The sequence below is a fragment of the Neofelis nebulosa genome, chromosome 6, assembly GCF_028018385.1.
Source record: "Neofelis nebulosa isolate mNeoNeb1 chromosome 6, mNeoNeb1.pri, whole genome shotgun sequence".
Classification (NCBI taxonomy): Eukaryota; Metazoa; Chordata; class Mammalia; order Carnivora; family Felidae; genus Neofelis; species Neofelis nebulosa.
The window spans coordinates 96,206,775-96,232,325 of NC_080787.1; positions in this window are offsets into that span (position 1 = coordinate 96,206,775).

The following is a 25,551-nucleotide window of genomic DNA, read 5'->3' on the forward strand; positions in this document are numbered from 1 at the left end:
GTTAGTATTTCACTGTGTAACTATTTCAAATCTATTTTGTCTAGTAGTATGGAGGATTTCAAGAAGAGCTTTAGCACAAGGCTAAAAAAATAATGGATATATTCATAAAGAAAGAAATAGGATTAATTTGATTTCATCAAAATTATGGATTTCTGCACAGAGTGCCCACATAAACTCAACAGACCAATAAGGGCTTGTAAAATTTTTGATATAGACAAAAACTATGAACAAGATGGTTCAAGAATCTTATGTAAATCATCCAGAAACACAATGGAAACACAGATAAGAATATGGATCGTAACCCTCAGAAGTGGAAACCTGAATGATAGTAAAGCTATGAAGAAATTCTCAAACCATTAGGAATGGGAAAATAATATTTAAGGCAACAATGAGATACATGCCAGTTTTCCCCATCATATTTTAAATATTAGAAAGTTGTATGATGCCAGAGTCTAAGCAGTCTTATACAACATAATGATGAGTGCATTCTATCACCTTGGCCGTATTCTGTTGGTTAGGAGCAAGTCAAAACTCTTGCCCACACTTCTTGAGGAGGAAATTATAAAAGGAAATGAGTACTGGAAGGTCAGGAACATTTGAGGTCACTTTAGAGTTTGTCTGTCACAGTCTGCCCTCTGAATCCTGAAGACTTAAGCCTCTCCAACATATAAAATGTAGCAATTTTCTCCTAATGTTCTCAAAGATGGTGGTCAGTTTTATATGTCAAGTTGTCCAAGCTATAATCCCTAGTTATTCAATAAGACAGTAACCTCAGTGTTACTTCAAAAGTGTTTTGTAGATGTGATTATGTCTACAATCACTTGACTTTATGTAAAAGACATTATTTTAGATAAACTGGGTAGGATTCAGTCAATTGACAGGCCTTAAAAGCAGAACTGAGGTTTACCTGAAGAAGAAATTCTGCCTGTGGACTTCAGCTTCAGCTTTGTGCCTGAGAGTTCCAGTACCCCTGTGGATTCTGGACTTGTCTATGCAGGCTTCTCAACCAAATAAGTCAATTCCATGAAATAATTTTCTTTATATATAAAGAGAATTACTACTAGTTCTATTTCTATGACTGATACATGAAGAGTTTCCTCATATAAGAGCAACAGTTCAGAGATCAAAACCTCATCATCTAAACCACAAACAGATACTGAGTTTTCTGGGTTTAATCCCTTAAATATGGCTCCTCAGGCACACAGTTCCTTTTCAGCTTTGTACCTGTGAAGCGAAAGAGATGTTATCTGCTTCCAACATACCCACCATAATAATGGTGCAACAGACATAAGACAAAAACTGTAGACATTATGGTTGAAAAGAGGAATGAATGGAAGGGGATTTCCTCTTTTACTTTCTTTACCCATTAACTGCAACAAAGTTTTCCCCTCACAAACCCCCTCGGATGCACTCTTTATTGTGGAGAACTATTCATTGTAGTTCTACTTCTCCTGACATCGTTTCATATCCTATACTGATCTCTATTTCTTTATGGCTCCTTTTGTTATGTTATGATTTGAGTTTACAGATATATAAAAGATTTGTGTAAAATTAAGCTGCCTTGCAATTTCTCATTACTGTGGCAATTGGTTTAATTTCTGAAAGAGAAAAAATGATAAAGATATATACACTCAACTCATATCAAAACTATAAATCTCGTGCATAGATTATGAAGAAAACGTTAAAAAGAGGTCAGGTAATAGTGGAAGGAAGATATCAATAGCCTTTTTTGAAGGACTTAAGTTGGGAGGAGTGCTTCCAGCACAGCTAGTAAAGTAAAACAAACAATTAACAAAATAATTTGGTAATAGACAAAAAGTCTACCTGAATATTTGTTTTACAATTAAACAGTATATAATAGAGTCAGTGTTTCTGAAATAAAAAGTTTGTTCTGAAGACACAGAGGCCACAGCATGTTTGAGTGTAATCAATAAAGAATAAACAACACTGAGATTTGTTGTTGACATTTGGAACAGGGAGTTTATAGAAACTCATTCTAGTGAAGGAAGATGCTCTATAGAATTTTAACTTGTGATCTTTTATTTTTCCTTTATCTGCTGTTTTTAAAAAGCTTCAGAGGGCGACTTTTGATAACTTTGGGAGGATAAACCGTGCTGATTCAAAGACCGTATTTTGACTTCTGTGTGGGTGAGAAGTTAACAGGGATGAAGGAAAGAAGCCTCTTAATCTTTGTAGCCTTCGCACTACATGGAAGAAATCATGCTCCAGAAATGGGAGAAGATTTAACATTTATTATTTAATGGTTCTATAGAAAATACTGCTTTCTGTAATGTAGTTTTATTTGAAAATTATTTTTATATCACTTTTCCAGAAAAAAAATTCATTTCAAAGATTGAAAAGGCAAACAGATAAATGTCATGGAAAGAGTCCATGGACTGCAGTGGCATGAGATTTATAAACAAAGAGTACTGAGGGCTTTGGGGGCAGCTGGAATATTGAGGATCACAAAGACCAGGCTGTGGTCCTCCTGAGACCCCAAAGCTTGCCAACAGGAATTAATTTGGCTTGGGGAGGGGAGTGGGAGGGGTGAGAGGGAGATATTAATTTTGTTAATTGTCTCGTGTTTCATGGTGATAAAAAAAACCTTGGTTATGAAGCTAAAATATGGGTTTCTTCAGAATGCTTAAGGTAACCATGAGAAGAAGAAAAAGAAATACACATATCCCAAATTGTTATATGGGGAAAGAGTTCACCAAGGGTATACACAAAATGCACAAAATCTGGAAACACCATGCAGAGAAGACTTCCAAGCCCAATTAGATGGTCTTATCAGACAAAAGGTAAAACACCAAGGGTGTTGTGTCTATATTGTATTCCTTTTGAACTGCTGCATTCAGATGCTATTTTAGTGGCACAACATACTAAGCTCCAAGGAAAAGTACTGTGTAAACTAACACAGATTTATTTCATTCCCTCATTTTAAATTGCACGCGAGCTATAAAACACGTTAGTGACTCTTTAAATATTTGCTCTTTAAATATCACATTTTAATATTTTGTTTCCTTTTTTTTCTTTGTTTCTTGGTTTTACATGCACATGTGCACACAAGTACACACACACACACACACACACACACACACACACACACACACATCTCCTGTCTAGCCCCATCAGGATCATTTCCTAAATATAATTTCTGTGAGTTTCTTGGCTCCAAGCCACAAACATCACCTGCCTGACTAGTGTAGCAACATTCATATTGTTTCCTCTTTTGCCACCAAAATTCCATTTTCTACAAGTCAGCCCATGTGATTTTGAAAAACTTAGATCATTCTACTCCTTTGCTCAAAATTTTTTAATTGCTTCACCATTTTGGTTAGAATAAAATAAAAATTCCATGGCATGACCTACAAGGCCCAACATAATCTGTTTTCATGTTTTCTATTTAAGTTCTGATTTAGTTTCCTCTTTATTATGCAAGTAATAGTAAGTGATGCCCCCCCCCCAACACTTTTCCCAGTATTATTCCAGCTCCCACAGAGAACAGCAACTGACAGATGGTATATATTTCCAGGCAGATTTTCTATTTCCAGGTGTTTTAGTTGCCTATTGCTGCTATAACAAAGTAACACAATCTTAGTGCTTGAGCTACACAAATGTATTTATTTTAAGTTCTCTTTGTCAAAAGTCAGCCATAGGTTACACTGGGTGAAAATCAAGATACTAACAGGGCTTCTTACCTTTCTGAAGGCTTTAGGAGAAAAACTTTTCTTGCTTTTTCAACTTGTGGAGACTTCCTGCATTCCTTGGTTCCCGGCTCCCTTCTTCCATCTTCAAAGATAGCATTGGGAGGATCTAGTTTTTCCACACTACCATCTGGTATTCAGAGAACCAGATGAAGACTGTTCTTTTAAAGACCTTTAAGGACTCAAGTGATTAGATTGGGGGCCGGTAGATAATCCAGTATATTCTATTAATGGCATCTGCAACCATGTTTCTCCATTGCTATGCAAGGTAACAGTCACAGATGCTAGGGATCAAGGTGATAATACCTGAGGCCGTTATTCTGCCTACCACACCAGATATACACAAACATTACATTTTGTTTTAGTCTTGTAAAAAAAAAAAAAGTCAGGTGAGACTGCTTGGCTCTATTAGTCCTATTCTCCTGTAATAATAAGTGTTGTAGGATTTTCTGTTTCATTATGCATAGATTTAATTCATTGTATTTAAAGACTGATATTATTCCAGAGTATGGCTATAGACTAAATAATTAACATTCCCAGGGCACCTGGGTGGCTCAGTCCGTTGAGCATCCGACTTTGGCTCAGCTCATCATCTCATGGTTTGTGGGTTCAAGCCCCATGTTGGGCTCTATGCTGGCAGTTCGGAGTCTGGAGCCTGCTTTGGAGTCTGTGTCTCCTTCTCTCTCTGCCCCTCCCCCACTTGTGCTCTCTCAAAAATAAATAAATGTAAAAAAAAGTAAATAACATTCCCTTGTGATAACTGGACATTTTCTAAATTTTGCCATTAAAAGCAAAGATGCAAACATCAGCATAATGCCTATATAATATATACATGTACTATTACATTTATTGGACAGATTCATAAACAATAAATTTCTGGGTCACTACCAAATTTCTATCCAAAATTGCTTAAAATAGCATTTGCACTGATTCAGAGTGCTCATATCTCTCAACCTTCCTAAAATAAATATATGAATCATTTATTTTCCTTATCTGATGGTTTAAAATAAGTTTTATTTCATTGTTGATTTGCCTTGTGTCAATTATGTCTTTGTCTCTGATCCTTGTCTTTGTCTCTAATACAAAGAGGCTTCTGCTAATATGGTCATATACGACAAACACCTCCTTATAAGTTTATTGGCCATTTAACATTTATTTGAGGAGTAAAATTTTAAAGTTTACTCATTCTTAAATTATTATTAAAAATTAAGTTAATAATTACTAAAACTATTACACACACACACAAATGTGTTTCCTTTTTATTTTATACTTTAGGCATGAGTATTTTCCTTGAATAATGTCATGTATAACATGATTTAGAAATCTATCTTTTTAGAATCAATAACAAATTCCCCTGGACTATATACAGTCAATTCTGCTATAACACAACATAGGCATTCCTAAAAACATTGTGGTATGCATAATTGCTCAATAAAAATACAATCTTACTGGATATATGGGTTAGGGGAAAGCATATTAAAAAATCTCATAAGCACCACATAGAAAACAAAAAAATAAGCACCCAAGGAGAAACAGTGGCACAGTTTTATGTATGTTAAATGGTTAACAGGCGCATAAATATGACAGTAAATATGGTACTTAACCTAGAAAAATTAGACAGCTTGTAGAAGTGAACATCAGAAGGGTACAGCTTATGAGTAATTGTGAAGTGGTAGAAGGAGGAGAAAATTATAACACCAGATGTACATGGGTGTGGCTTATAATACACACAATGAACTGAAGTAGCTAGTAATTGAACTGTGTGTGAGATTATGTTTTGTATATTCCTATGAGGCTCCACATTGCTGGGTGCAGTTTCTGCATTCGTTTAGTACTTTTCTAAGATGAAATTACACACAAGCAAACAGGAAATTTACATTATATTCAATGTTTTCTGTAATATATCAATTCTGTTGGAACAAAGTCACGTTGTAAAAACAAGCATTATAGCAGAACTGACTATAATTAGAAATGTGACCTGAATCACAGCTTACATCTTTATATATGCATGAGTTTTTTCCACATTTTCAATGTACTTCTTCTGATCTATTTGTTTTCTGGACACTGTCATGTAGTCAGTTATTTTAATTAATTGAATCAATTTCTTATTTTTCTTTTTAAGCACATTCTTAGCCATTACTATACATTTTGTTTCCTACACACATTTGAGAATATTTTTTTAAAACTAGATGTGCTTTTATTAAAATAGTATTGAATGTATAAAATGAGAAAAAAGTATTTTTACAAAATAATGGTGCAGATTTCCTGTCTCTAAAATTTCCCACAGTGGAATCTTCTGACTGACTTCCATTAGGCTACTAACTCTGAAACACCAGCGTGTGCTCTTGATTTACTCCATCACAGCTTATTTTCATGTTGCCTTGGAAAAATGTTATTCATCCTATTATTAGATTAAGACCTAGAGCTAAGCTCTTCTAGTATATCCCTGAGAAAACACTGTGAATTGGGTTGAATTGGAGGGCAATTCATTCTTGAAGTCTTCTTCCTATAACCCTTGGGCAGTGAGTGCTCCTGAAAAGAGCCTGAGTTGAGGGTACAATTCAGGGTCTGACCATTTGTAATTGGTTACGTTACATTTGTTCCAAGGCCACAAAATTAAAACTCCAAGGATATTTGATCCCTTATGAACTAGAGATTTAAAGATCAAATTATGCTCAGAGAAGAATAAAACAAATACAATAATAAAGACATAGACGAGGCTAGGCTACAATCTGAAAAGGAACAACTAAATGTGACAGGTGTCTAGAAAATTCAGGGAATGGCATTTGTGCTAAAGTAAGTAGTAAGTTACATTTTGATAAACAAAACGGAAATAGACATGATAGAGTGAAAGAATATTATGAACGCATGTTTTGAGTAGTCATAGTGATCCACTTTTTTGGAAAACAGAGTAGTCCAGAATGACCAGTGTCATATGTTTAGAGGAAAGCATTGAGACACAAGTCTGAAATTCTGGGATGGACTGAGGTAGTAGAGAGCATGTGGGAAGCTTGCTTTGGAAGGCACTAGGACAAAATATGTTGGAAACCATTAAATGCATACATTTGGCTATAGGACTTTGTTGAAAATGAGAAAGAGAAATATTTATTCATTAATAAAGGAAAACATAACACGTTAAAAGAAATTATAAAACCAACAAATGGGAATTGAAGCATATAGTGGTAAGACTGAGACTTACACTAAACTTCATGGGCTCAAAGCTTTGTTTCACTATATCCCCAATGTTGTTAAGATCTCAAGCAAGTTAGTTAATATTTCTATGCTCATTTTTTCTCTATCTGTAGAGTGATAGTGAAGATAATAACAGTTTTTAGATTATTGTAAAGATTAAAATGGAAGAGTTGCATCCTCTAAAGCAGCTGAGAATATGCAATGCGGAAAGGAGTCTTTCCAATAAATGGTGTTCAAAAAACTAAACAACCACATTCAAAAGAATGAAACTAGGTTCCGATTTTACACCATACACAAAAACCAAATCAAAATGGATTAAAGACTTGATAATTAAGATCTGAAAACAGTAAACTCCTAGAAGAAAACATAGGAGATAAGCTTGACATTGGTCTTGGCATTAATTTTTTTTTGGATTTGACACCAAAAACAAAGGTAACAACATCAAAAATGAACAAGCAGAATTACATCAAACAAACAAAAAAAAACCTTTGCAAGAAAAGGAAACCATCAGCAAAATGAAATTGCAACTTACGGAATGGAGAAAATATTTGCAAATCATGTATCTGTTAAATATTATGAAAAATAAAAAGAAAAAAGACTCATACAATTCAATAACAAAAACACAAACAACTTGCTGGAAAAAAAAAGGGCAGAGGAACTGAATAGATATTTTTCCAAAGAAGATGTACAAATGAACAACAGGTACATGAAAGGTGCTTGACATCACTAACCATCAGGGAAATACAAATAAAAACCACAATACAATAATACCTCATACTTCTTAGAATGGCTGCTATCAAAAAGAATGAGATAACAAGTATGGACAAGGATGTGAAAAAAGGGAACTCTTGTGCATCATTGGTTGTAATGTTAAGTTGATGTCACCACAATGGTAGAAAGTATGGAAGGTCCTCAAAAATTAATAATACAATTACCATATGATCCAGTAGTTCCATTTCTGGGTATATATCCAAAAAAACCAAAATCATTATATTAAGGAGATATCCACACCCTCATGTTTATTGCACTGTTATATACAATAGGCAAGACATGGAAACAACAAAAGTGTCCATTGAATGGACAAAGAAAAAATATATAGAATGGAATATTGTATAAAACAGAAGGAGAAGGAAATCCTGCCATTTGCCACAAGACAGATGTACCTTGTGGGCATTATACTATGTGAAATAAGTCAGAGAAAGATAATTCTAAACAAACAAACAAAACTCATGGAAACAGAAAACAGATCAGTGATTGTCAAATATGGTGGTTGTGGAGTGGAAAAAGTAGGTAAAGGTGGTCAAAAGTATAAACTTCCAATTATTAGATAAATAAGTCCAGGGGATATGAGGTAGAGCGTTTTCATTATAGCTAACATAACTGTCTTGTATATTTGAAATTTGCTAAGAGAATAGATCTTAAAAGCTCTCATCACTCACTCACACACACACACACACACACACACACACACACAATTTGTAGCTTTGAGGTGATGGACGTTAACTAAACTTACTGGGGTACTTATTTTATAATATATGCATTTATAAAATCATTATGTTGTACACCTTAAACTGATATAACATTATATTGTCAATTGTGTCTCAATAAAACTGGAAAGATAAGCAGAGTTAATGCACATGAAATAGAAACATTTCTGGCACATAGTTAGTGATTCATAAATATTAATTTGTATTCTTATTACCATCAACCTTGCTACAGTTTCTTGTCATAATATCATTCTAAAGAAGAGGGCATCCACATCACATCTTTGTATTAATGATTCACATTCACTTAACCTCTCTGTGGATCCCTTCTATCATATTCATATTCCTTTATTTCCTATTTCATTTTATTTTAAGGAACTATGAATGCAGGACATGCTCGTACAATAGAGTAGAATCTATTGAAGCTCCTGGGTGGCTCAGTCAGTTAAGCGTTGGACCTCAGCTCTGGTCATGATCTCACAGTTCATGGGTTTGAGTCTTGTGTTGGCTCTATGCTGACAGCTCAGAGCCTGGAGACTGCTTCGGATTCTGTGTCTCACTCTCTCTGCCCCTCCCCTGCTCGCGCTCTGTCTCCCTCTCAAAAATAAATTTTAAAAAATGTTTAATTTTTTTTAATTTTAAAAAAGAATAAAATCTATTTACCCCAAAGCTTTCAAAGTATTAATTTTTTTTATCTAATTGATTTAGTTTGAAGTTCCCTGTTGCTTGACATCCTAAAAGCTAGAGAAACCCTATAGAGTCCTTCTCATGTTAAAAACAAAGCCCTTATTTATTTAATTCAAACTCACTTTATGCTCAGATATGACTTTCTGATAGCCCTATGTAATTCCTCTCTTAAATTTAATTCTTCTTCATTTCCCCTATATATTTAAATGAAAGAAACTTTTAAATACTGGCTTGGATAAACAAACTTCCTCAAAGCTATGGATGATAAATGTAAAACTGAACAAATACAAATCTTTTCTCTGGTTTAAATGCACTGTAGTAATCAGGGTAACTTAAAATATGACTGTCACAGTCACATTTAGATGTCCTATCTTTGTTTCCTTTCCCCATACTCCCACTCTCTCAGATTATCCACATGAAAGCTTTCTCTGTATTCATTAATCTTTCCCCACCTGAATCCAAAATGCTATGTTTCCTATCAAATTGGCTTAAGAAAATGATAATAAAATTACAAAGAAAGGATTAAGATAATATGCTGAGAATAAGAAACAGACAGAAGGACCGTCAAGAACTAAAACTCCTATTTATTTTTATGTGTTGCCAATAACAATAGAGAGACCAGCAAAGAAGTTAGGTGAAAAACAGTTTAAGCCACAACACAGATACATAAGTAGAATGTTTTTAATATTATTTCAACATTGAATGCCTTTGGAAATATTCTGTGGAGTGTCAGCTTTGGCTTATATATATTTAAGTTTTGCCCATTAGAATTTAATCGTATTCAATTTATTCATCCTTCAGGAAATACTTAATACATTAGAATTTGTGGTTGCAGTAATAGATAAATGCATATATTAGATTCCCTGCTCTATCTTTGTAAATGTATTCATTCGTTCTTTTATTTACTATTTGTGACCTACAAGTCCAGAAAAATTTCCCCAATGATGTTACTTCAGTTACACAGAAATTAGTCAAGTTCTCTGATTATTTTTTCTGTCTTTATTATGAAGTAGAAGAATTTTTTGCACATTATTGATTTAATATAAAGAAATGGCCAGGATGTGATGGCATGCACTTATTTTGGGAGGGGAAGTTTTGTGAAATGCTTTACTTTTAGATAAAAAAAAATGTTAAAAAATTTTCTCCTGGTGGGTTCGGCTTATCCTGTCGAGATCACCCATTGTGGGGTCAGTTTTTGGCTTTGTCCACCAAAGCCAAGGATGGCAGAAAGGATTACTCAAGACTCCATGCAAGTCAAGAGAGTGAGAGGCAGGCTAAGGGAAGTCTCCCCAAGCTATTCTCAAGCTCCCATATTTATTAAGCATACATTATAGGGAAAACATTGTGCAATATGTCTTTAGACTAAGTGCCAATAAGAACATATAGAAAGGGTGCAGATAAACAAGGCGTTCCCAAGACTACAAAAAAGCAGATGCAGAAAGCAGGGTGGAGAACAAGATAAGATATTCCATAGAAAACATGGTCTAAGGAATTCATGAGCATAGGCAGGACCCAACCCCTAGATATACATTAACTAGATATCAGCCCACTGTTTTCAACAAGGCCAGAAAGCCAGGTTCTGCTTTGCAATGTGTTCCCTGTAATCTCCTAACCCAGGGCATAACTATTTGATTTCCCATGGTCCTAATTAGCCTTTAATAGAGATAGACAATTTTCTTCTGAAACCAAAACATAAAATATACCAAAGTGGATCAAAAGTATTACCAGCATTAAAGTCTCTATACACATCAGGCAAGCAGATGAAAAAACAAACCAAAATTTGTATAGTTCTATATAAACTAAAGTTTATAGATCACAAACCAATGTAAGATTATTAGATGAAAATTTAAAAAGAAAGAGCTTACTAAAGGAGGAAATTATGTTGGACCTGACTTCTGAAGTGTGGTACACATGTATATGCTATTTAGCCTTACCTGCATTTTAATATTTTACACACACACACACACACACACACACACACACACACACATTTGTCACAAATAGGAAGTGACTTTAATGCAGGTAAATAAAGGTAGGAGTAGTTGTACACTGCCTAAATGTAGCCTATTTAACAATGTTGTCCAATGAGATACCAAACTGAGACAAGTACTATGAACATTGCTCTAAATTGTCACAGAAATCTTGCATAATTTTGATTGGAGGAGTCATTTCATGAAGTATGTATGCATGTATAAATATATATCAAATTATATACTTTAAAAAGTCACAGTTTTGCGCGCCTGGGTGGCTCAGTCGGTTGAGCGTCTGACTTCAGCTCAGGTCATGATCTCGCGGTCTGTGAGTTCGAGCCCCACGTCGGGCTCTGTGCTGACAGCTCAGAGCCTGGAGCCTGCTTCGGATTCTGTGTCTCCCCCTCTCTCTGACCCTCCCCCGCTCATGCTCTCTCTCTCTCTCTGTCAAAAATAAATAAAATGTTAAAAAAATAATAATAAATTAAAAAAAATAAAAAGTCACCGTTTATTATAGTCAAGCATATCTCCATAATTCTGTTTTTTAACAAAAGACTTCACAAAATAACATAAATATAAATGTTATTCCAAGTTTTTCTGGTTATTAGTTTATAAAGCCAGTGGGGGGTAAATTTTAGTGAAGTTTTTTATGATATGTGAAATAGCAAAAAAAGTAGTGGATTGCTGTGATTGAAACAGATATTCTTTAAGGAAATAGTTCATTGATCTTTAAGATGTTCAATAATCAGCTTATTGATATCAACTAAGAATTTAATCAACTATGATTAAACATTGACTCTAAACTGAGTAAACAATTTAGGTAATTAATTTATTCATACATGTATTTAATTTATAGATTCATTTTACATCATTTATTGAGTGCTTATTGTGTACTGAGCACCATGCTGTGTGCTGGAAAAAATGTTTTAACCAGATGAGAGCACTTTTTCTCTGGGTGCTAATAAACTAGTAGGCTGGTTCTTGAAGGCAGGTCTCCTTTAAGAAAAAACGTGTCAACACTACTACCACTAGTAAAGACTTTCTTAACCATATTCAACCACAACAGTCCCCAAATAGCAGGAATGGACAACATGGAGCCTGGGAAAGTGAGCCCAATAATGAGATACCAGAGAAATAATAAAAAAAAATGAGAGTGGCCAGAACAAATGGAGATATGTTTTAGAACTTTATCTAAATCCCTAATGATTCCTGCTTTCATTATATATTTTTTAAAGCCATGAGATTAAATATGTACAACAATAAGAGCAGAGTTTAATCAAAATATTATTCTACGTTTCTATCACTCTTTAGCAAGTTAGTATCAAATCACATTCACTTATTACCTGCATTGCTTTTCTTGTACCGTGACAACAGAGAAGGTATAGTGTACTTACAGTGTGGAGTCTAGAGGTTTTGGGCCTGGTTGGAAGTTTGAATCTACCACTTCACTAACAAAGTGTCCTGAGGCAGATCACCTGACATCTCTGATAATAATAATAACTTATACTTAGGAATGTTGGAAGAATAGTTAATATTTGTGTTTTTTTAAATCTTTTTAATGTTTATTTTTGAGAGAGATGGGGAGAAACAGAGCATAGCGTGAGCAGGGGAAGGTCAGAGAGGGACACACAGAATCTGAAGCAGGCTCCAGGCTCTGAGCTGTTAGCACAGAGCCTGATGCAAGGCTGGAACCCACAAACCGTGAGATCATGACCTGAGCCAAAGTCAGATGCTTAACCGACTGAGCCACACAGAAGCCCTAGAATAGTTAGTATTTGTAAAGGTCTTAGTACTAGACCCAAACTTCCATGTAATTATTATTATTAATTGTCATTATGGAAGCCCAGGCCTACTGAAAATACATGACTAATCTGCTCTGCTGGGGAAGAAGGATGGTAAACAACAGACTTGACCAACAACTACTGCTAAGCTCTATTCTTTGAGAACATAAGTTTTGCTACTGCATTTATTATCTTCTGGAGAAAAAAAAAATGATGATCTGTGGTGAAAACCAATGACACTTTCAGTATTTTATTGAGGCATCTTCAGTAGATACTTCTTTTATTTTTAAGAGAAATAAAATGAAAGTAAGCTCAATTTTTAAATCAAAAGAGATTTCTCACAGAAATATTGCAAGTATCCTATTACTTTCCTCATTGAGGTATATATCATGTATGTACTATAAAGGGTCTTATTTTAATTTGCATAAAAAGGCAACAGATTTGTTTGGCAATCTCATTTACTTCTCATATTAAAATAGACAAATATAAGTTCCATAACATCTTATTTTTCACCACGCATCAGTCAAGGGTCACCTTCCTTCTGTATCTTAATCCCCTAGTTGCAAAGTCAAGCTTCCTTTTCTGTAGTCTTCCATGACTCTATACAGTAGAAAATAATGCAATTTTAATTTTAGATTTACTTTATTCATGATAAATGATACAATAATATCTCTAATCTAGAGGGCTGATTTTTTTTAAAACCAAAATATCTTTTTTTCAGAAGTCAACTAAATTAATTAGGTGATAATCCCTATCCACACTTCTATTCATACTGTTTTACTTTTTATTCAAATATTGTTTAGATTATATTAAAACTAATTTTTTTCAAGTAGTCACATTTCCAATAAATGAAATATACTTCAAGGCAAATAATTTTTATCAGAAGCTGAAGTGTTAAACACATTTTCTTAAAAGGGAATATTAAAGGGGTGACTGAGTGGTTCAGTCAGTTAAGTATCTGACTCAACTTTGGCTCAGGTCATGATCTCACAATTCGTGAGTTTCAGCCCCTGCACTGTCAGTGTGGAGACTGCTTGGGATTCTCTCTCTCTCTTCTTCTCTCTCACTTGCTCTCTCTCTCTCTCAAAGTAAATAAAAAATAAACTTAAGAAAAAAAGGAAAATTGCAAAGTTATAATTTCATTAATATATAGATAAAATCTAACATACAAATGAATAATTAAAATTAGAGCTCTATATTTCAGTATCTTTCATTTGGTGGTATACTGATGTTTATTGGTCTTACTTAAATATATTTTTAAATTTATTTTTATACTTTTAGAGAAGAATCAGACTACAAGCAAAATTTCAAAAGCATATTTAACCTGAAAAGTATTTCAATGTATAGAAATAAACATATATTTTGTGTGATCCTTGTTTTTCCTATTAAGAAGCTTTGTCATTATAAGTTGTAGTTGAGGGGTAATTTATATAACATAAAATCCACAGAACTTAAGTGTTCACTTTCTTAGGACTTGGTAACTATATACCCCCATGTATCTACCAACCAAAACAAGATGTAGAGTATTTCCATCACCTGGAATATTTCCTCATGCCTCTTGCAGTCAGTCTGAGCCTCTTTCCCCTACTCTGATTCAGGGGTATATCCTTTTTCTCAATATAATTTTTTTTTTTTTTTAGATTTGTTCAGATTTTTTAGATTTGTTTAGATTTTTTAGATTTGGTTTTATCTATATCAGTAGTTCATTTCCATTGTGGAGCATTATTCCATTGTATGGATATTATTGAAAAATATTTTTTTTCATTCACCTTTTAATGGACATTTCATTTGTTTCCAGTTTGAGACTTACATAAATTAGGATGTTAGGAAATTTTTTGAACGAGAATTTGTCAGAACATATATTGTCATTAACCTTTTTTAAAACACTTGAGAGTGGAATTGCTAAATCGTATTGTAAATATATAAATAATATTATAATAAATGGCTAAACAATTTTTTAAAGTGGTACTGTTTTGCACTCCCATCAGCAATTTGTGAGGTTCCGTTTCTATCCTTGTCGACACACACTGTTGCCAATTTTTAAAATTTTATCAACATAGTTATATTGCAAAATAATGAAGTAATTTAAATAGATAAAGTCAACTAATATTTCATAGAATTAATTATTACATCATTCCTAACTTTAGAATTTATTTTTAATACTATTGTTACTATTATTAACCTTTAAATATTTTAATTATGTCTTGCTTAGTACTCAGTGATCATCTCCCTCACCTCCCCATTAGAAGCTTTATTCATTAGAGACTACCATGTTTATATTGAACTGAATTTTGGCAATTGTAACATGTCTTTTCTTTCAAAAATATTTGCCATTTGAATATCTATAAAGTCTATTAATAATTTATTCATCAATGACTAATAAATTTAATAATTAGCTTTAAATTAGTTACAGGATTTCATGATAACATTACATAAATATTTCATAACAAATTAAAATGGAATTGGCATCTTAATTATATTGCATAATGATATTATCTTAGACATAGTATAAATAAGTTTTTAAAAGTCAGATTATACAGTAGAATGCTTAGGGTACTTCACATACTTGCATTGTTGAATTTATTCTCCTGTATTATGAAAAGCTCAAATTATAATTAAAATACATTGTATGTGGTATTTATTTTAACTTATTCCAAGTACTTCAGTTAATATATACCATAGGAGAAAGAAATATCACATATTGCAGGAAAGTGGAAAAATATAAAATGGGATGAAAGACATATACGAATTCTCAACATTATTGGCATAATAACCTTTTGTGTTTAGAAAGTGCTAATTAGGTCATTTAAAGGTGACCAAAAACTTGGATAAGTCATACAAATGTTGTCTTTGTGATTTCAAAAGTGATACATACCTCCAAAGTAATGTCTCTTCCATTTCAATATTCCTAAGTTTTAAGCATGGACTATTCCTGTCCTGCCCTACCCCACCAAATTGTCTCTCTCACATGCATACAGTTTAATTATTTTCTCACTATCAAATTTCTACCCCACCTTTACAATTCACCTCCTGAAGCTGAATCTCATATAAATCCCTTCCTGTTTCCCTAAGCAGGATTTTCTCTCCTCTAAATCTTTATAGCACACATTTTATAATATATTTGGCTAATCGTTATGCCTTGTATTATTAAGTATCAATTTACTTATACCCACCTTGCTTCTCCAAATTCTTTGTAATTCTTTTTGAATGTCATTTAGTGGTTAGCATAGGGCCTTATGTATGTGGGTAAAATTAATATTCTTAAGAAAGTATAGAGCAATTTAGCCTACATTTGCTGTAAAAGGATGAGAGAAAATTTCCTAGAGGGGAATGCATTTTAACCAAATTTCAGGCGTGTCTACAAATAGAAAACAAAAAAACAAGCAGAAAGATAAAGATTTAAAATGCCTATGAAAGACTGGATAATATTTTGAAGAAGACTGCCAGAAGAAACTTGAAAATTGACAAATTTTAACAGGTGGAATTTCATTCAAGTAAGAACCCTCTGCCAATCAGAAGTATTCAAAATATGGAATGGACTGCTTCACTTTACCACAAAATTGGAATTCATCAGTCAGACACCAGGGATTTTCTTTTTCTTTCTAATTAGGAGTACTGAAGAAGAAAGGCATAAATCGAGTTGTAGGCTCTGATAAAAGATTTGTAGGTTAGCATAATGATGCTTATAAGATTTCCTAATCCTTATCAAGTCAGAAAGCAAGTCTTAAACTACTTTGCATCTCTTGCAGTTCAGAGTATATCAACTTAAGGAGAGAACACTTATATGGTTTTGAACAGATAGTGACCTCTAAATATTATTTAGTTATGTTAGGAATTCATTAGATGATCATTTTATGCCAGCCACTATCCATGTTCTATGTATATAAAGATGTATATATGTATGTAAGATGAATATACACTAAAATAATGATTTTGTTTTCCTTGACTAATGCTATTTACTATAAGATAAATTTGGCATAAATGTATTTCACATGTATTCTAGCCATAAGAATGCAGAAATTAAAGGTCCGCCTTTTTTTTTTTTTTTTTTTTTTTTTTTTTTTTTTTTTTTATTTTTTTTGGGACAGAGAGAGACAGAGCATGAACGGGGGAGGGGCAGAGAGAGAGAGGGAGACACAGAATCGGAAACAGGCTCCAGGCTCCGAGCCATCAGCCCAGAGCCTGACGCGGGGCTCGAACTCACGGACCGCGAGATCGTGACCTGGCTGAAGTCGGACGCTTAACCGACTGCGCCACCCAGGCGCCCCAAAGGTCCGCCTTTTAAGACAACTTTAAGTTGTCAATTTTAATTGACAATTTAAATTTTAAATGGATCTTGCTCATGGTACTCTTGAAAGGCTTTGGCCTTTAGATTAAAACATATATTTTTTCTCATAAATTAATGCCCTTTCAGGAAAAATCTCATCAAAAGTTTCTAGAGGGATACTAACCATGGATTGATGGATTGATGTACAGGAAAAGCTCTCTTATACTCCTTACGACTTAGGATCCAGGTACTTTGGTTCTTTTATCAATACTTATTAGCCCAGCCAATATGGTCCACAAGGCCATCATGTTGATTTCAGAATTATAAGACTGCATGTAGTTAGTTATACCTAACCAGGGCATTAACTCATTTAACTCCTTACCAATTCCTACCTCCACTTCCTGCAAATAGTTAGTCAAATGGCTCCTTCTCACGTGTTATGGAACTGTTCAGTGAACATATGTTCCATCCAAATTAGTGTACCTTATTTTCATTAGTTCCTTGTTAATTATTACTGACTGAATATTTGACACTAAAAGTTATTTTGTGAGAAACACAGTCATATGAATGAACTTTTATATGCAAAATTAGAACTAAATCCTTCCTTTCGCAGTAGCACGCGCGCGCGCACACACACACACACACACGCACACACACACATCAATTTATTAAAGGTAAACTATAAAATGTAAGCTTAGTTTGACCATCATTACCCTTGGAAACCACTAGAATTTCAGCTCTACTATCTTAATTAATTACCCAATGTTTTCATCTATTTGATTTTTCTCTCTGCTTTTGTCTTAATTCTAAGTGAATCTGAAATTTTAAAGCTTTCCTCTGCAACACTCCTTTAGTAAATAACAAGTCAACTGGATCATTCCTGTTTTCTCTGTAAATTCTTACACTCATTATTCTGCAGTCTCTTCTGTGAGGCATTATAATATAGAGGCTAGCGAATTGCATATATACATACATATATACAATGCATATATATGTATATATGCAAGTGTGTAGATGGATGCATATAGATACATATAGATAGATACATAAGTAGATGGAAGGAAAAGAAAGGAAAGGAAAGGAAAGGAAAGAAAAGAAAGGAAAAGAAAAAGGAAAAAAGAAAGAAAATATACATGAGAATAAGAGGTTCACGTGGTCTTTTGGTACAATGAGTTTGTGTTAGTTCTCCATCAGAATATTTCATTGGAGAATTATTACATGCTTATTTCATTTTCTGTTGTATAGATAATGAAGTTATAGAGATTAACCAGTGATATTTCTGGTGAAATTTCATCAGAAAATGCTTCTCCTTCAAAAAAGAAATATTATTGCCTAATCCAAATTAAAATTCTCAGCTGAAACTTCGAAATTTAAAAATGTTTCCAAACCAGTCCAAAAATATAATAATTTTGGCTTTCATTTCTGAACTACAGATTGAAACTTTTACATTATATTCTGAACGTAATTTCTGTAGGGCTGCTATTAATTTAGATCGGTTACCTTAGAAACAGGAGCTCTTTCTTTTTAACTTATCACTACTATCATCTATTTCTATATAACAAAAACAAATTAAGATGGGATTTTAAAAAGGTAAACTATGTTTTGTTTTGTTTTGTTTCCCTATAGGTCATTTGGAAGGACAGTTAAAGCATAAAGTATTTAGCAGCAAAATAATATCCATAACAAATATAGCTAAATCCATTTGTCATTCATATTGGGGGAGCAAGTGATATTAATAATCTTCTCAATATTTTCTCTTCTGATCTCTGAAAGACAAAAGCTGGTTTTGGTAAAAGATGTATGTTCACTATGCTATTTCCATTCACCATAAAATTAGAAGAGTACACTCTATGTATTCACAAGTTTGAAAAGTGTATGTACTGTGTGTACTTTGCAAAATGACATTGAACTTCAGTAGAGGAAGAAATTTGATGATGCTTTTACCAAATAATAATAATAATTACTAGGTTGAAAGAAACTATCTAATTATTATCTACTTCTCTATATGTAAGGTGGTAATTTTGTCAAAATAAAAAGGCAAAGTTTCTACATGTTACCAAATTTTTTGGCTTGTTTTAAATATAATTTAATATACCTGAGTAGTAAATTTCTAGGAATAATATTATATACAAATTATCTAATAAAGTGTCAAACTGTTAAAGTTAGCAAATGGAAGCCTAACGACTGGGTTTGTCTTCAGAAACTATGACTTCAGTGCCTAGATCTTCAACTTAACATCTGTGAATCCTAGGGAAATGACTAAGAAGCTTAAAAATTTTAGCATAAACTTTGTTTTATGCTTCATGAAAATAAATTACTTTCATTAATAATTAAAATTATTTTATATGGAATTTGATAATGTGTGCAAAAAAGATCTGATGCAGTATGAGAAATATACAAATCTAAGTAAATAAAATAAAATTAGACATACTAGCGGTTGTCAAAGGTCACTAGTTTACATAAACAGAATTTGTTATGTGACACACAGAAACATATTAACTAAAATTTCAATTCATTAATGAAAATTAATCATTTAAGAACTGAAATTGTCCCATACACATTTGTTTTTGAATACTTGGTTACTTTAAATATCAAAAGGTGATGTTTTTCTGATATAAATTTGAGTGAGAAAAAAGTTTTAGTTTATCATATATATACTTCACATGCTGTAGGGCTCACTGCATTATTGTGGTTTATTAAAAATTAATGTTTATTGTAGTATTATGGAAATGAAAAGTGCATATCAATTGATGTATAGTATATTTACCAGCAAAATATCAAATGTGTGTAACCTTCGTTTCTTATATAACCAAATTTATTGACAATTAAGTAGAACTAAAACTATTAACATTTCTTAATACATTTTTATATTAAAGTATAGATGATAGAACTATATACAATAGTAAGTAAATTTATTGCATTCATGAGTACTCAATAACACTGAATTTACGTATGTATTTATTGTATTTCCAAAAATTCCAATTACATTTTGGAAAATAATTTGACTAGAAAAGGACTTTATGAATTGTTCCTATGTTTTCATGGTTGGCCATAAAATTACTATAGATATAATATATTTAGTCATTCTATGGAGTTAACAATCATTCATAAAGTTATTTCTATTACAAGATGAATTCTAATTGGAAGCTCAGAGTGGAGGAAATTCATTTTGCTTTGCTTCCACAAAGATTCAGGGGAGGAAAATACAGTTATTTCACATCTGTAATACCTAAGATTTACAAAACAATAGAAGTTTTTGAAAAAATACAAGTTTCAAGATTTGTTCTTATTTCTCTTTTGATTTCATTTTAAGCCATTGATTGTTCAGGAGCATATTATTTAGTCTCCACATATTTGTGATTTTTTCAGTTTTCTTCTTGTCATTGACTTCTAGTTTTAATACCATTAAATAATCTATTTAATACCACTAAATAATCCCAATAATACCATTATGGTCAGAAAAGATGCTTGATAAGTTATCAATCTTCTTAAATATATTAAGACATATTTTGTGGCCTAACATGGTCTATCCTGGAGAATGTTTCATGTGTGCTTGAGAAGACGAGGTGTTCTGCTGCTGCTTGTTGGAGTGTTCTGTATATATCTATTAGGTCCATCTGGTCTAACATGTAGATTAAGTCCAAGTTTTCTTATGGGATGCGGCAAAAGCTGTTTTAAGAGAGAAGTTTATAGAAATAAAGGCTTACATTAATAAAGATCTCAAACAATGTAACTGTACACCTCAGAGAGCTTGAAAAAGAACATCCTACAGCAAAAGATAGGAAAAGGAAGGAATGACAAAGAGCAGAGTGGAGATAAATGAAACATTGAAAAAAAATACAATAGAAAATTTCAGTGGAAGCAAAGATTTTTTTAAGATAAACAAAATAGACAAATCATTAGCTAAATCGACCAAGAGAAAAAAAAAGAGACTTAAATACAAAAATGTATAAAGGAAAGAGGAGGCATTACAACTGATACTACAGAAATAAAAAGATCATAGAGAATACTATGAACAATTATGTACAACAAATTCAACAACCTAGAAGAAATGGATAAATTTCTAAAACTATACTGCTTAACAAGACTGATGATGCAGAAATAGAAAATCTGAACAGATAAATTACTAGTAAGGGGATTGAATTAGTAATCAAAATCTTCCAACACACAAAAGTTCAGGACCAGATGGCTTCACTGATAAATTTTACCAAACATTTAATTTTTTTAACTGCTTGTTTATTTTTTAGAGAGAGAGAGAGAGAGAGAGAGAGAGAGAGAGAGAACGAGTCGGGGAGGGGCAGCAAGAGAGGGAGACACAGAATCCAAAGCAGGCTCCAGGCTCTGAGCAGTGAGATCATGACCTGAGCTAAAGTCACATGCTTAACCGACTCAGCCACCCAGGTGCCCCAATTTTAACAAACATTTAAAGGAGCGCTAATACCAATCTTTCTAAAACTTTTCCAAAAAATATAACAGGAGGGAATACACCCAAAAATAATTTTATGAGGCCAAGATTACCCTGATACCAAAATCAGGCAAGGACAATATCAGAAAATTACAGGCCAATATCCTAGATTACAGTAGATGCCAAAATCCTTATAAGATGTTAGCAAATCAAATTCTAAAAGTACAAAAAAATGTTTTATATATATATATATATATATATATATATATATATAACATTTTATGATATATACGTATATATATATATATACATATATATATATATATATATATATATCATGATAAAGTGGGATGTATCCCAGGGATGCAAGGATGGTTCAACATCTGCAAATCAATATGATATACCACATTTTTTTAAATGTAGGATAAAAATCATGAACATCTCAATAGTCGCAGAAAAGAATTTGACAGAATTCAACATTTTTCATGATAAAATTGTCAGAAAGTGGGTATAAAGGGACTGTACCTCAAAATAATAAAAGCCAAATTTGACAGTCATATAGTTTACATCACACCCAATGACAAAACAATGAAAACTTTTCCTCTTGAGGTCTGGAACAAGACAAGAATGCCCACTCTTGTCACTTTTATTCAACATATTATTGAAAGTCTTAGCCATAGTAATTAGGAAAGAAAAGGAAATAAAAGTCATACCAAACGAAATGGAAGAATTCTCACCCTTTGCAGATGACATGATACTATACATAGCAAGCCCAAAAGAGCACATTAAAAAAAAACAATTAGAAATAGTAAGTGAATTCAGTAAAATAGCAGGATACAAAATGACATACAGAAATGTGATTTTTCCATACACTAATTACAAGTTATTAGAAAGAGAAATTAAGAAAATAATCCCACTATAATTGCATTAAAAATAATTAAATGCCTAGGAATAACTTTAACAAAGGAGGTGAAAGACCTGAACACTTAAAACTATAAAACACTGATGAAAGAAATCAGAAGACCACACAAATAATTGAAAAGGTGTTCTATGCTCATGGACAGAAGAATTGATATTGTTAAAATGTCCCTACTATCTGGGGTTCCTGGGTGGCTCAGTCTATTAAGTGGCCGACTTCAGCTCAGGTCATGATCTCATGGTTCATGGGTTTGAGCCCTCTGTTGGGCTCTGTGTTGACAGCTCAGAGCCTGGAGCCTGCTTCTGATTCTGTATTTCTCTCTGCACCTCCCCCACTCATGCTTTGTCTCTCTCTCAAAAATAAATAAAACATTTTTTAAAAATGTCCCTACTAGCCAAAGCAATCTAAAGACTCAGTGCAATCTCTATCCTATGGCAGTTTTCAAAGAAATAGAAAACAAAAAAACAAAAAACAACTAAAAAACAAAAACAAACAACACAACTATCCTGAATTTTGTATAGAACTACAAAAGACCCCAAATAGCTGGAGCAATCTTAAGAAGCATAAAGCTGGATGTGTCACACTTTCTAATCTCAAACTATATTACACATCCATAGTGATCAAAACAGTATGTTATTAGCTTAAAGCAAAACACATAGATCAATGGAACAGAATAGAGATCAGAAATAAATCCAGGCATATATAGTGCATTAATTTTCAACAAAGTAGCCAAGAGTATGCAATGGGGAAGGATAGTCTCTTCAATAAATGTTGCTGCAAAAGAATGAAAGTGGACACTTACCTTTCACCATACACAAAAATAAACTCAGATGAATTAAGACTTGAACATAAAACCTGCAACTATACACTCCCAGAAGAAAACAGGGGTGGTGAGGAGGGAATAATCTCTCTGACATTTGTCTTGGCCATGATATTTTGGATTTAATGCAAAAGCAAAGGCACCAAAACAGAAATCAACAAGTATGACTACATAAAACTAAAAAGTTTCTGCACAAAAAAGATAACATTAGCAAAATGATAAGGCAGCCTATGGAATGGGAAAAAATATTTGCAAATTACATATCTGACAAGGGGTTAATATCCAAAATATACAAGGATCTTATAAAACTCAATAGCAAAATAAAAAAAAATAACCCAATTTAAAAATAGACAAAGAACCTAAATAGATGTTTTTCAAAGAAGACATGTCAATGGCCAACAGATACACAAAAAGGTACTCAATATCACAAAAAGGGAAATGTAAATCAAAATGACAGTGACATATCACCTCATAACTGTTCGGATATCTCTTCTCAAATAGATAAGAAGTGTTAGCAAGGATATGGAGAAACGGGAACACTTGTGCATTAGTGATGGGAATGTAAATTGGTGCAGCCACTATGGAAAGTATTAAGATTCCTAAAAAATTAAAAATAGAATTACTATATAATCCAGCAATCCCATAATCAATCACATAAAAGAGCAACAATTAGGATTTCTATAGTTTGTTGGCATAATTATTACTTTTTAAATTTTCTTTAATATTTATTTTTGAGAGAGAGACGGGAAGAAAGACTGCACAAGTGGGGGAGGGGCAGAGACAGGGGCTGACACAGAACCCGAAGCAGGCTTCAGGCTCTGAGCTATCAGCACAGAGCCTGACACGGGGCTCGAATTCAAAAGCCTGAGATCATGACCTGAGCCGAAGTATGCTCAACCAACTGAGCCACCCAGGTGCCCCATTAGCATAATTATTCTTAAGGTTCATTCTGCAAACAAACACATAAATAAAGAAGGACAGAGAGAGAGAGAGAGAGAGAGAGAAAATGGACTATCAACATTTTTTTTGTAATGAAATAAATGAATATCCTCCAATCGCCAGGAGTAAGGGCATGGACTAGTGAAATAAACTAAAATCTTTCAGAATCCCTATGCAATATTAACAATCCAGTATCGTCTTTGGCACATAAACTATATAATACAAAGCAACACTGGAGACCTAGGAGAAATAAGAAATAGATCCCCAGGGAATGTAAATGTTATGTCATTATTATGTCATTATTATTATGTCATCATTATGTCATTATTAATTAATTATTATGTCATTATTAAATGACCGTGTATATATAAGGCTTAAAGAAACGATGCATAGAATAAGAAAGATTGTCAAGGAAAGTATAAAAATGGATTCCAAATTAAAGAAAAATACACAATATGTGAAATTAATGAAATGTACAACTCAGTAAATGGGTTCACCAACAGGTGAAACACCTCTAAAAAAAAGATTAAAAGTATCTACTGAGCAGGGAGATAAACAAACCTGAAGGTGTTACCAGGGTGAAGGCAAGAGACTCAGAAAAGCAGATAGTATAAAATAGAGATTAAAGAGACATAGAGGATAGAGTGAGGGCTTAAAACAGGAGACATTTGTACTGTCACAGTGCTGGAGATCAGAAATCTGAAATCACAATGTGGACAGGGCCATGGTCCCTCCAAAGGCTCTAAGGGAGCGTCTTTTGCATCTTCCAGCTCCTGGTGTTTCCTGGCATTCCTTATGCCAGTTTATGGTGACATAACTCCAGCCTCTACCTCTCTGTGTTTACATGGCTTCTTTCCTCTTGTCTCTGAATCCTCTCCTCTACTTATAAGGGCATCAGTCATTGGATTTAAGGTCCACTCTAAATCCAGGATAATTTCTTCTCAGGATCCTTAACTGGTTCACATCCTACAAAAACTTGTTTACAATTAAGATCACATTCTGAGGTTCCAAGTGGACATGAATTTTGGGGGGACACTATTTAATGCACTACAGAAAACAGCCAAATAACAAATATAAGAAAAAAGGAAATATAAAATGTGATTTATTCACAAAGTAAAATATTATACATTGATGAAAATGAATGAGCCAGGAACCCATGGTTAATAACATGGGTAAATCTTATATACATGATGTTGAGTGCAAAAAGCTGTTTCTATCATGTATACAACATGATTCTGATTATATAAATTCAAAACAACAAAAACTGAATCTATATGTTCTGGTCATATGTAAATATGATAAATAATATTTTAATAAATTGAGGCAAATGATAATTTTTTTAATGTAAGATAGTGTTTATGACTGGGTGTGGGAAGGAGG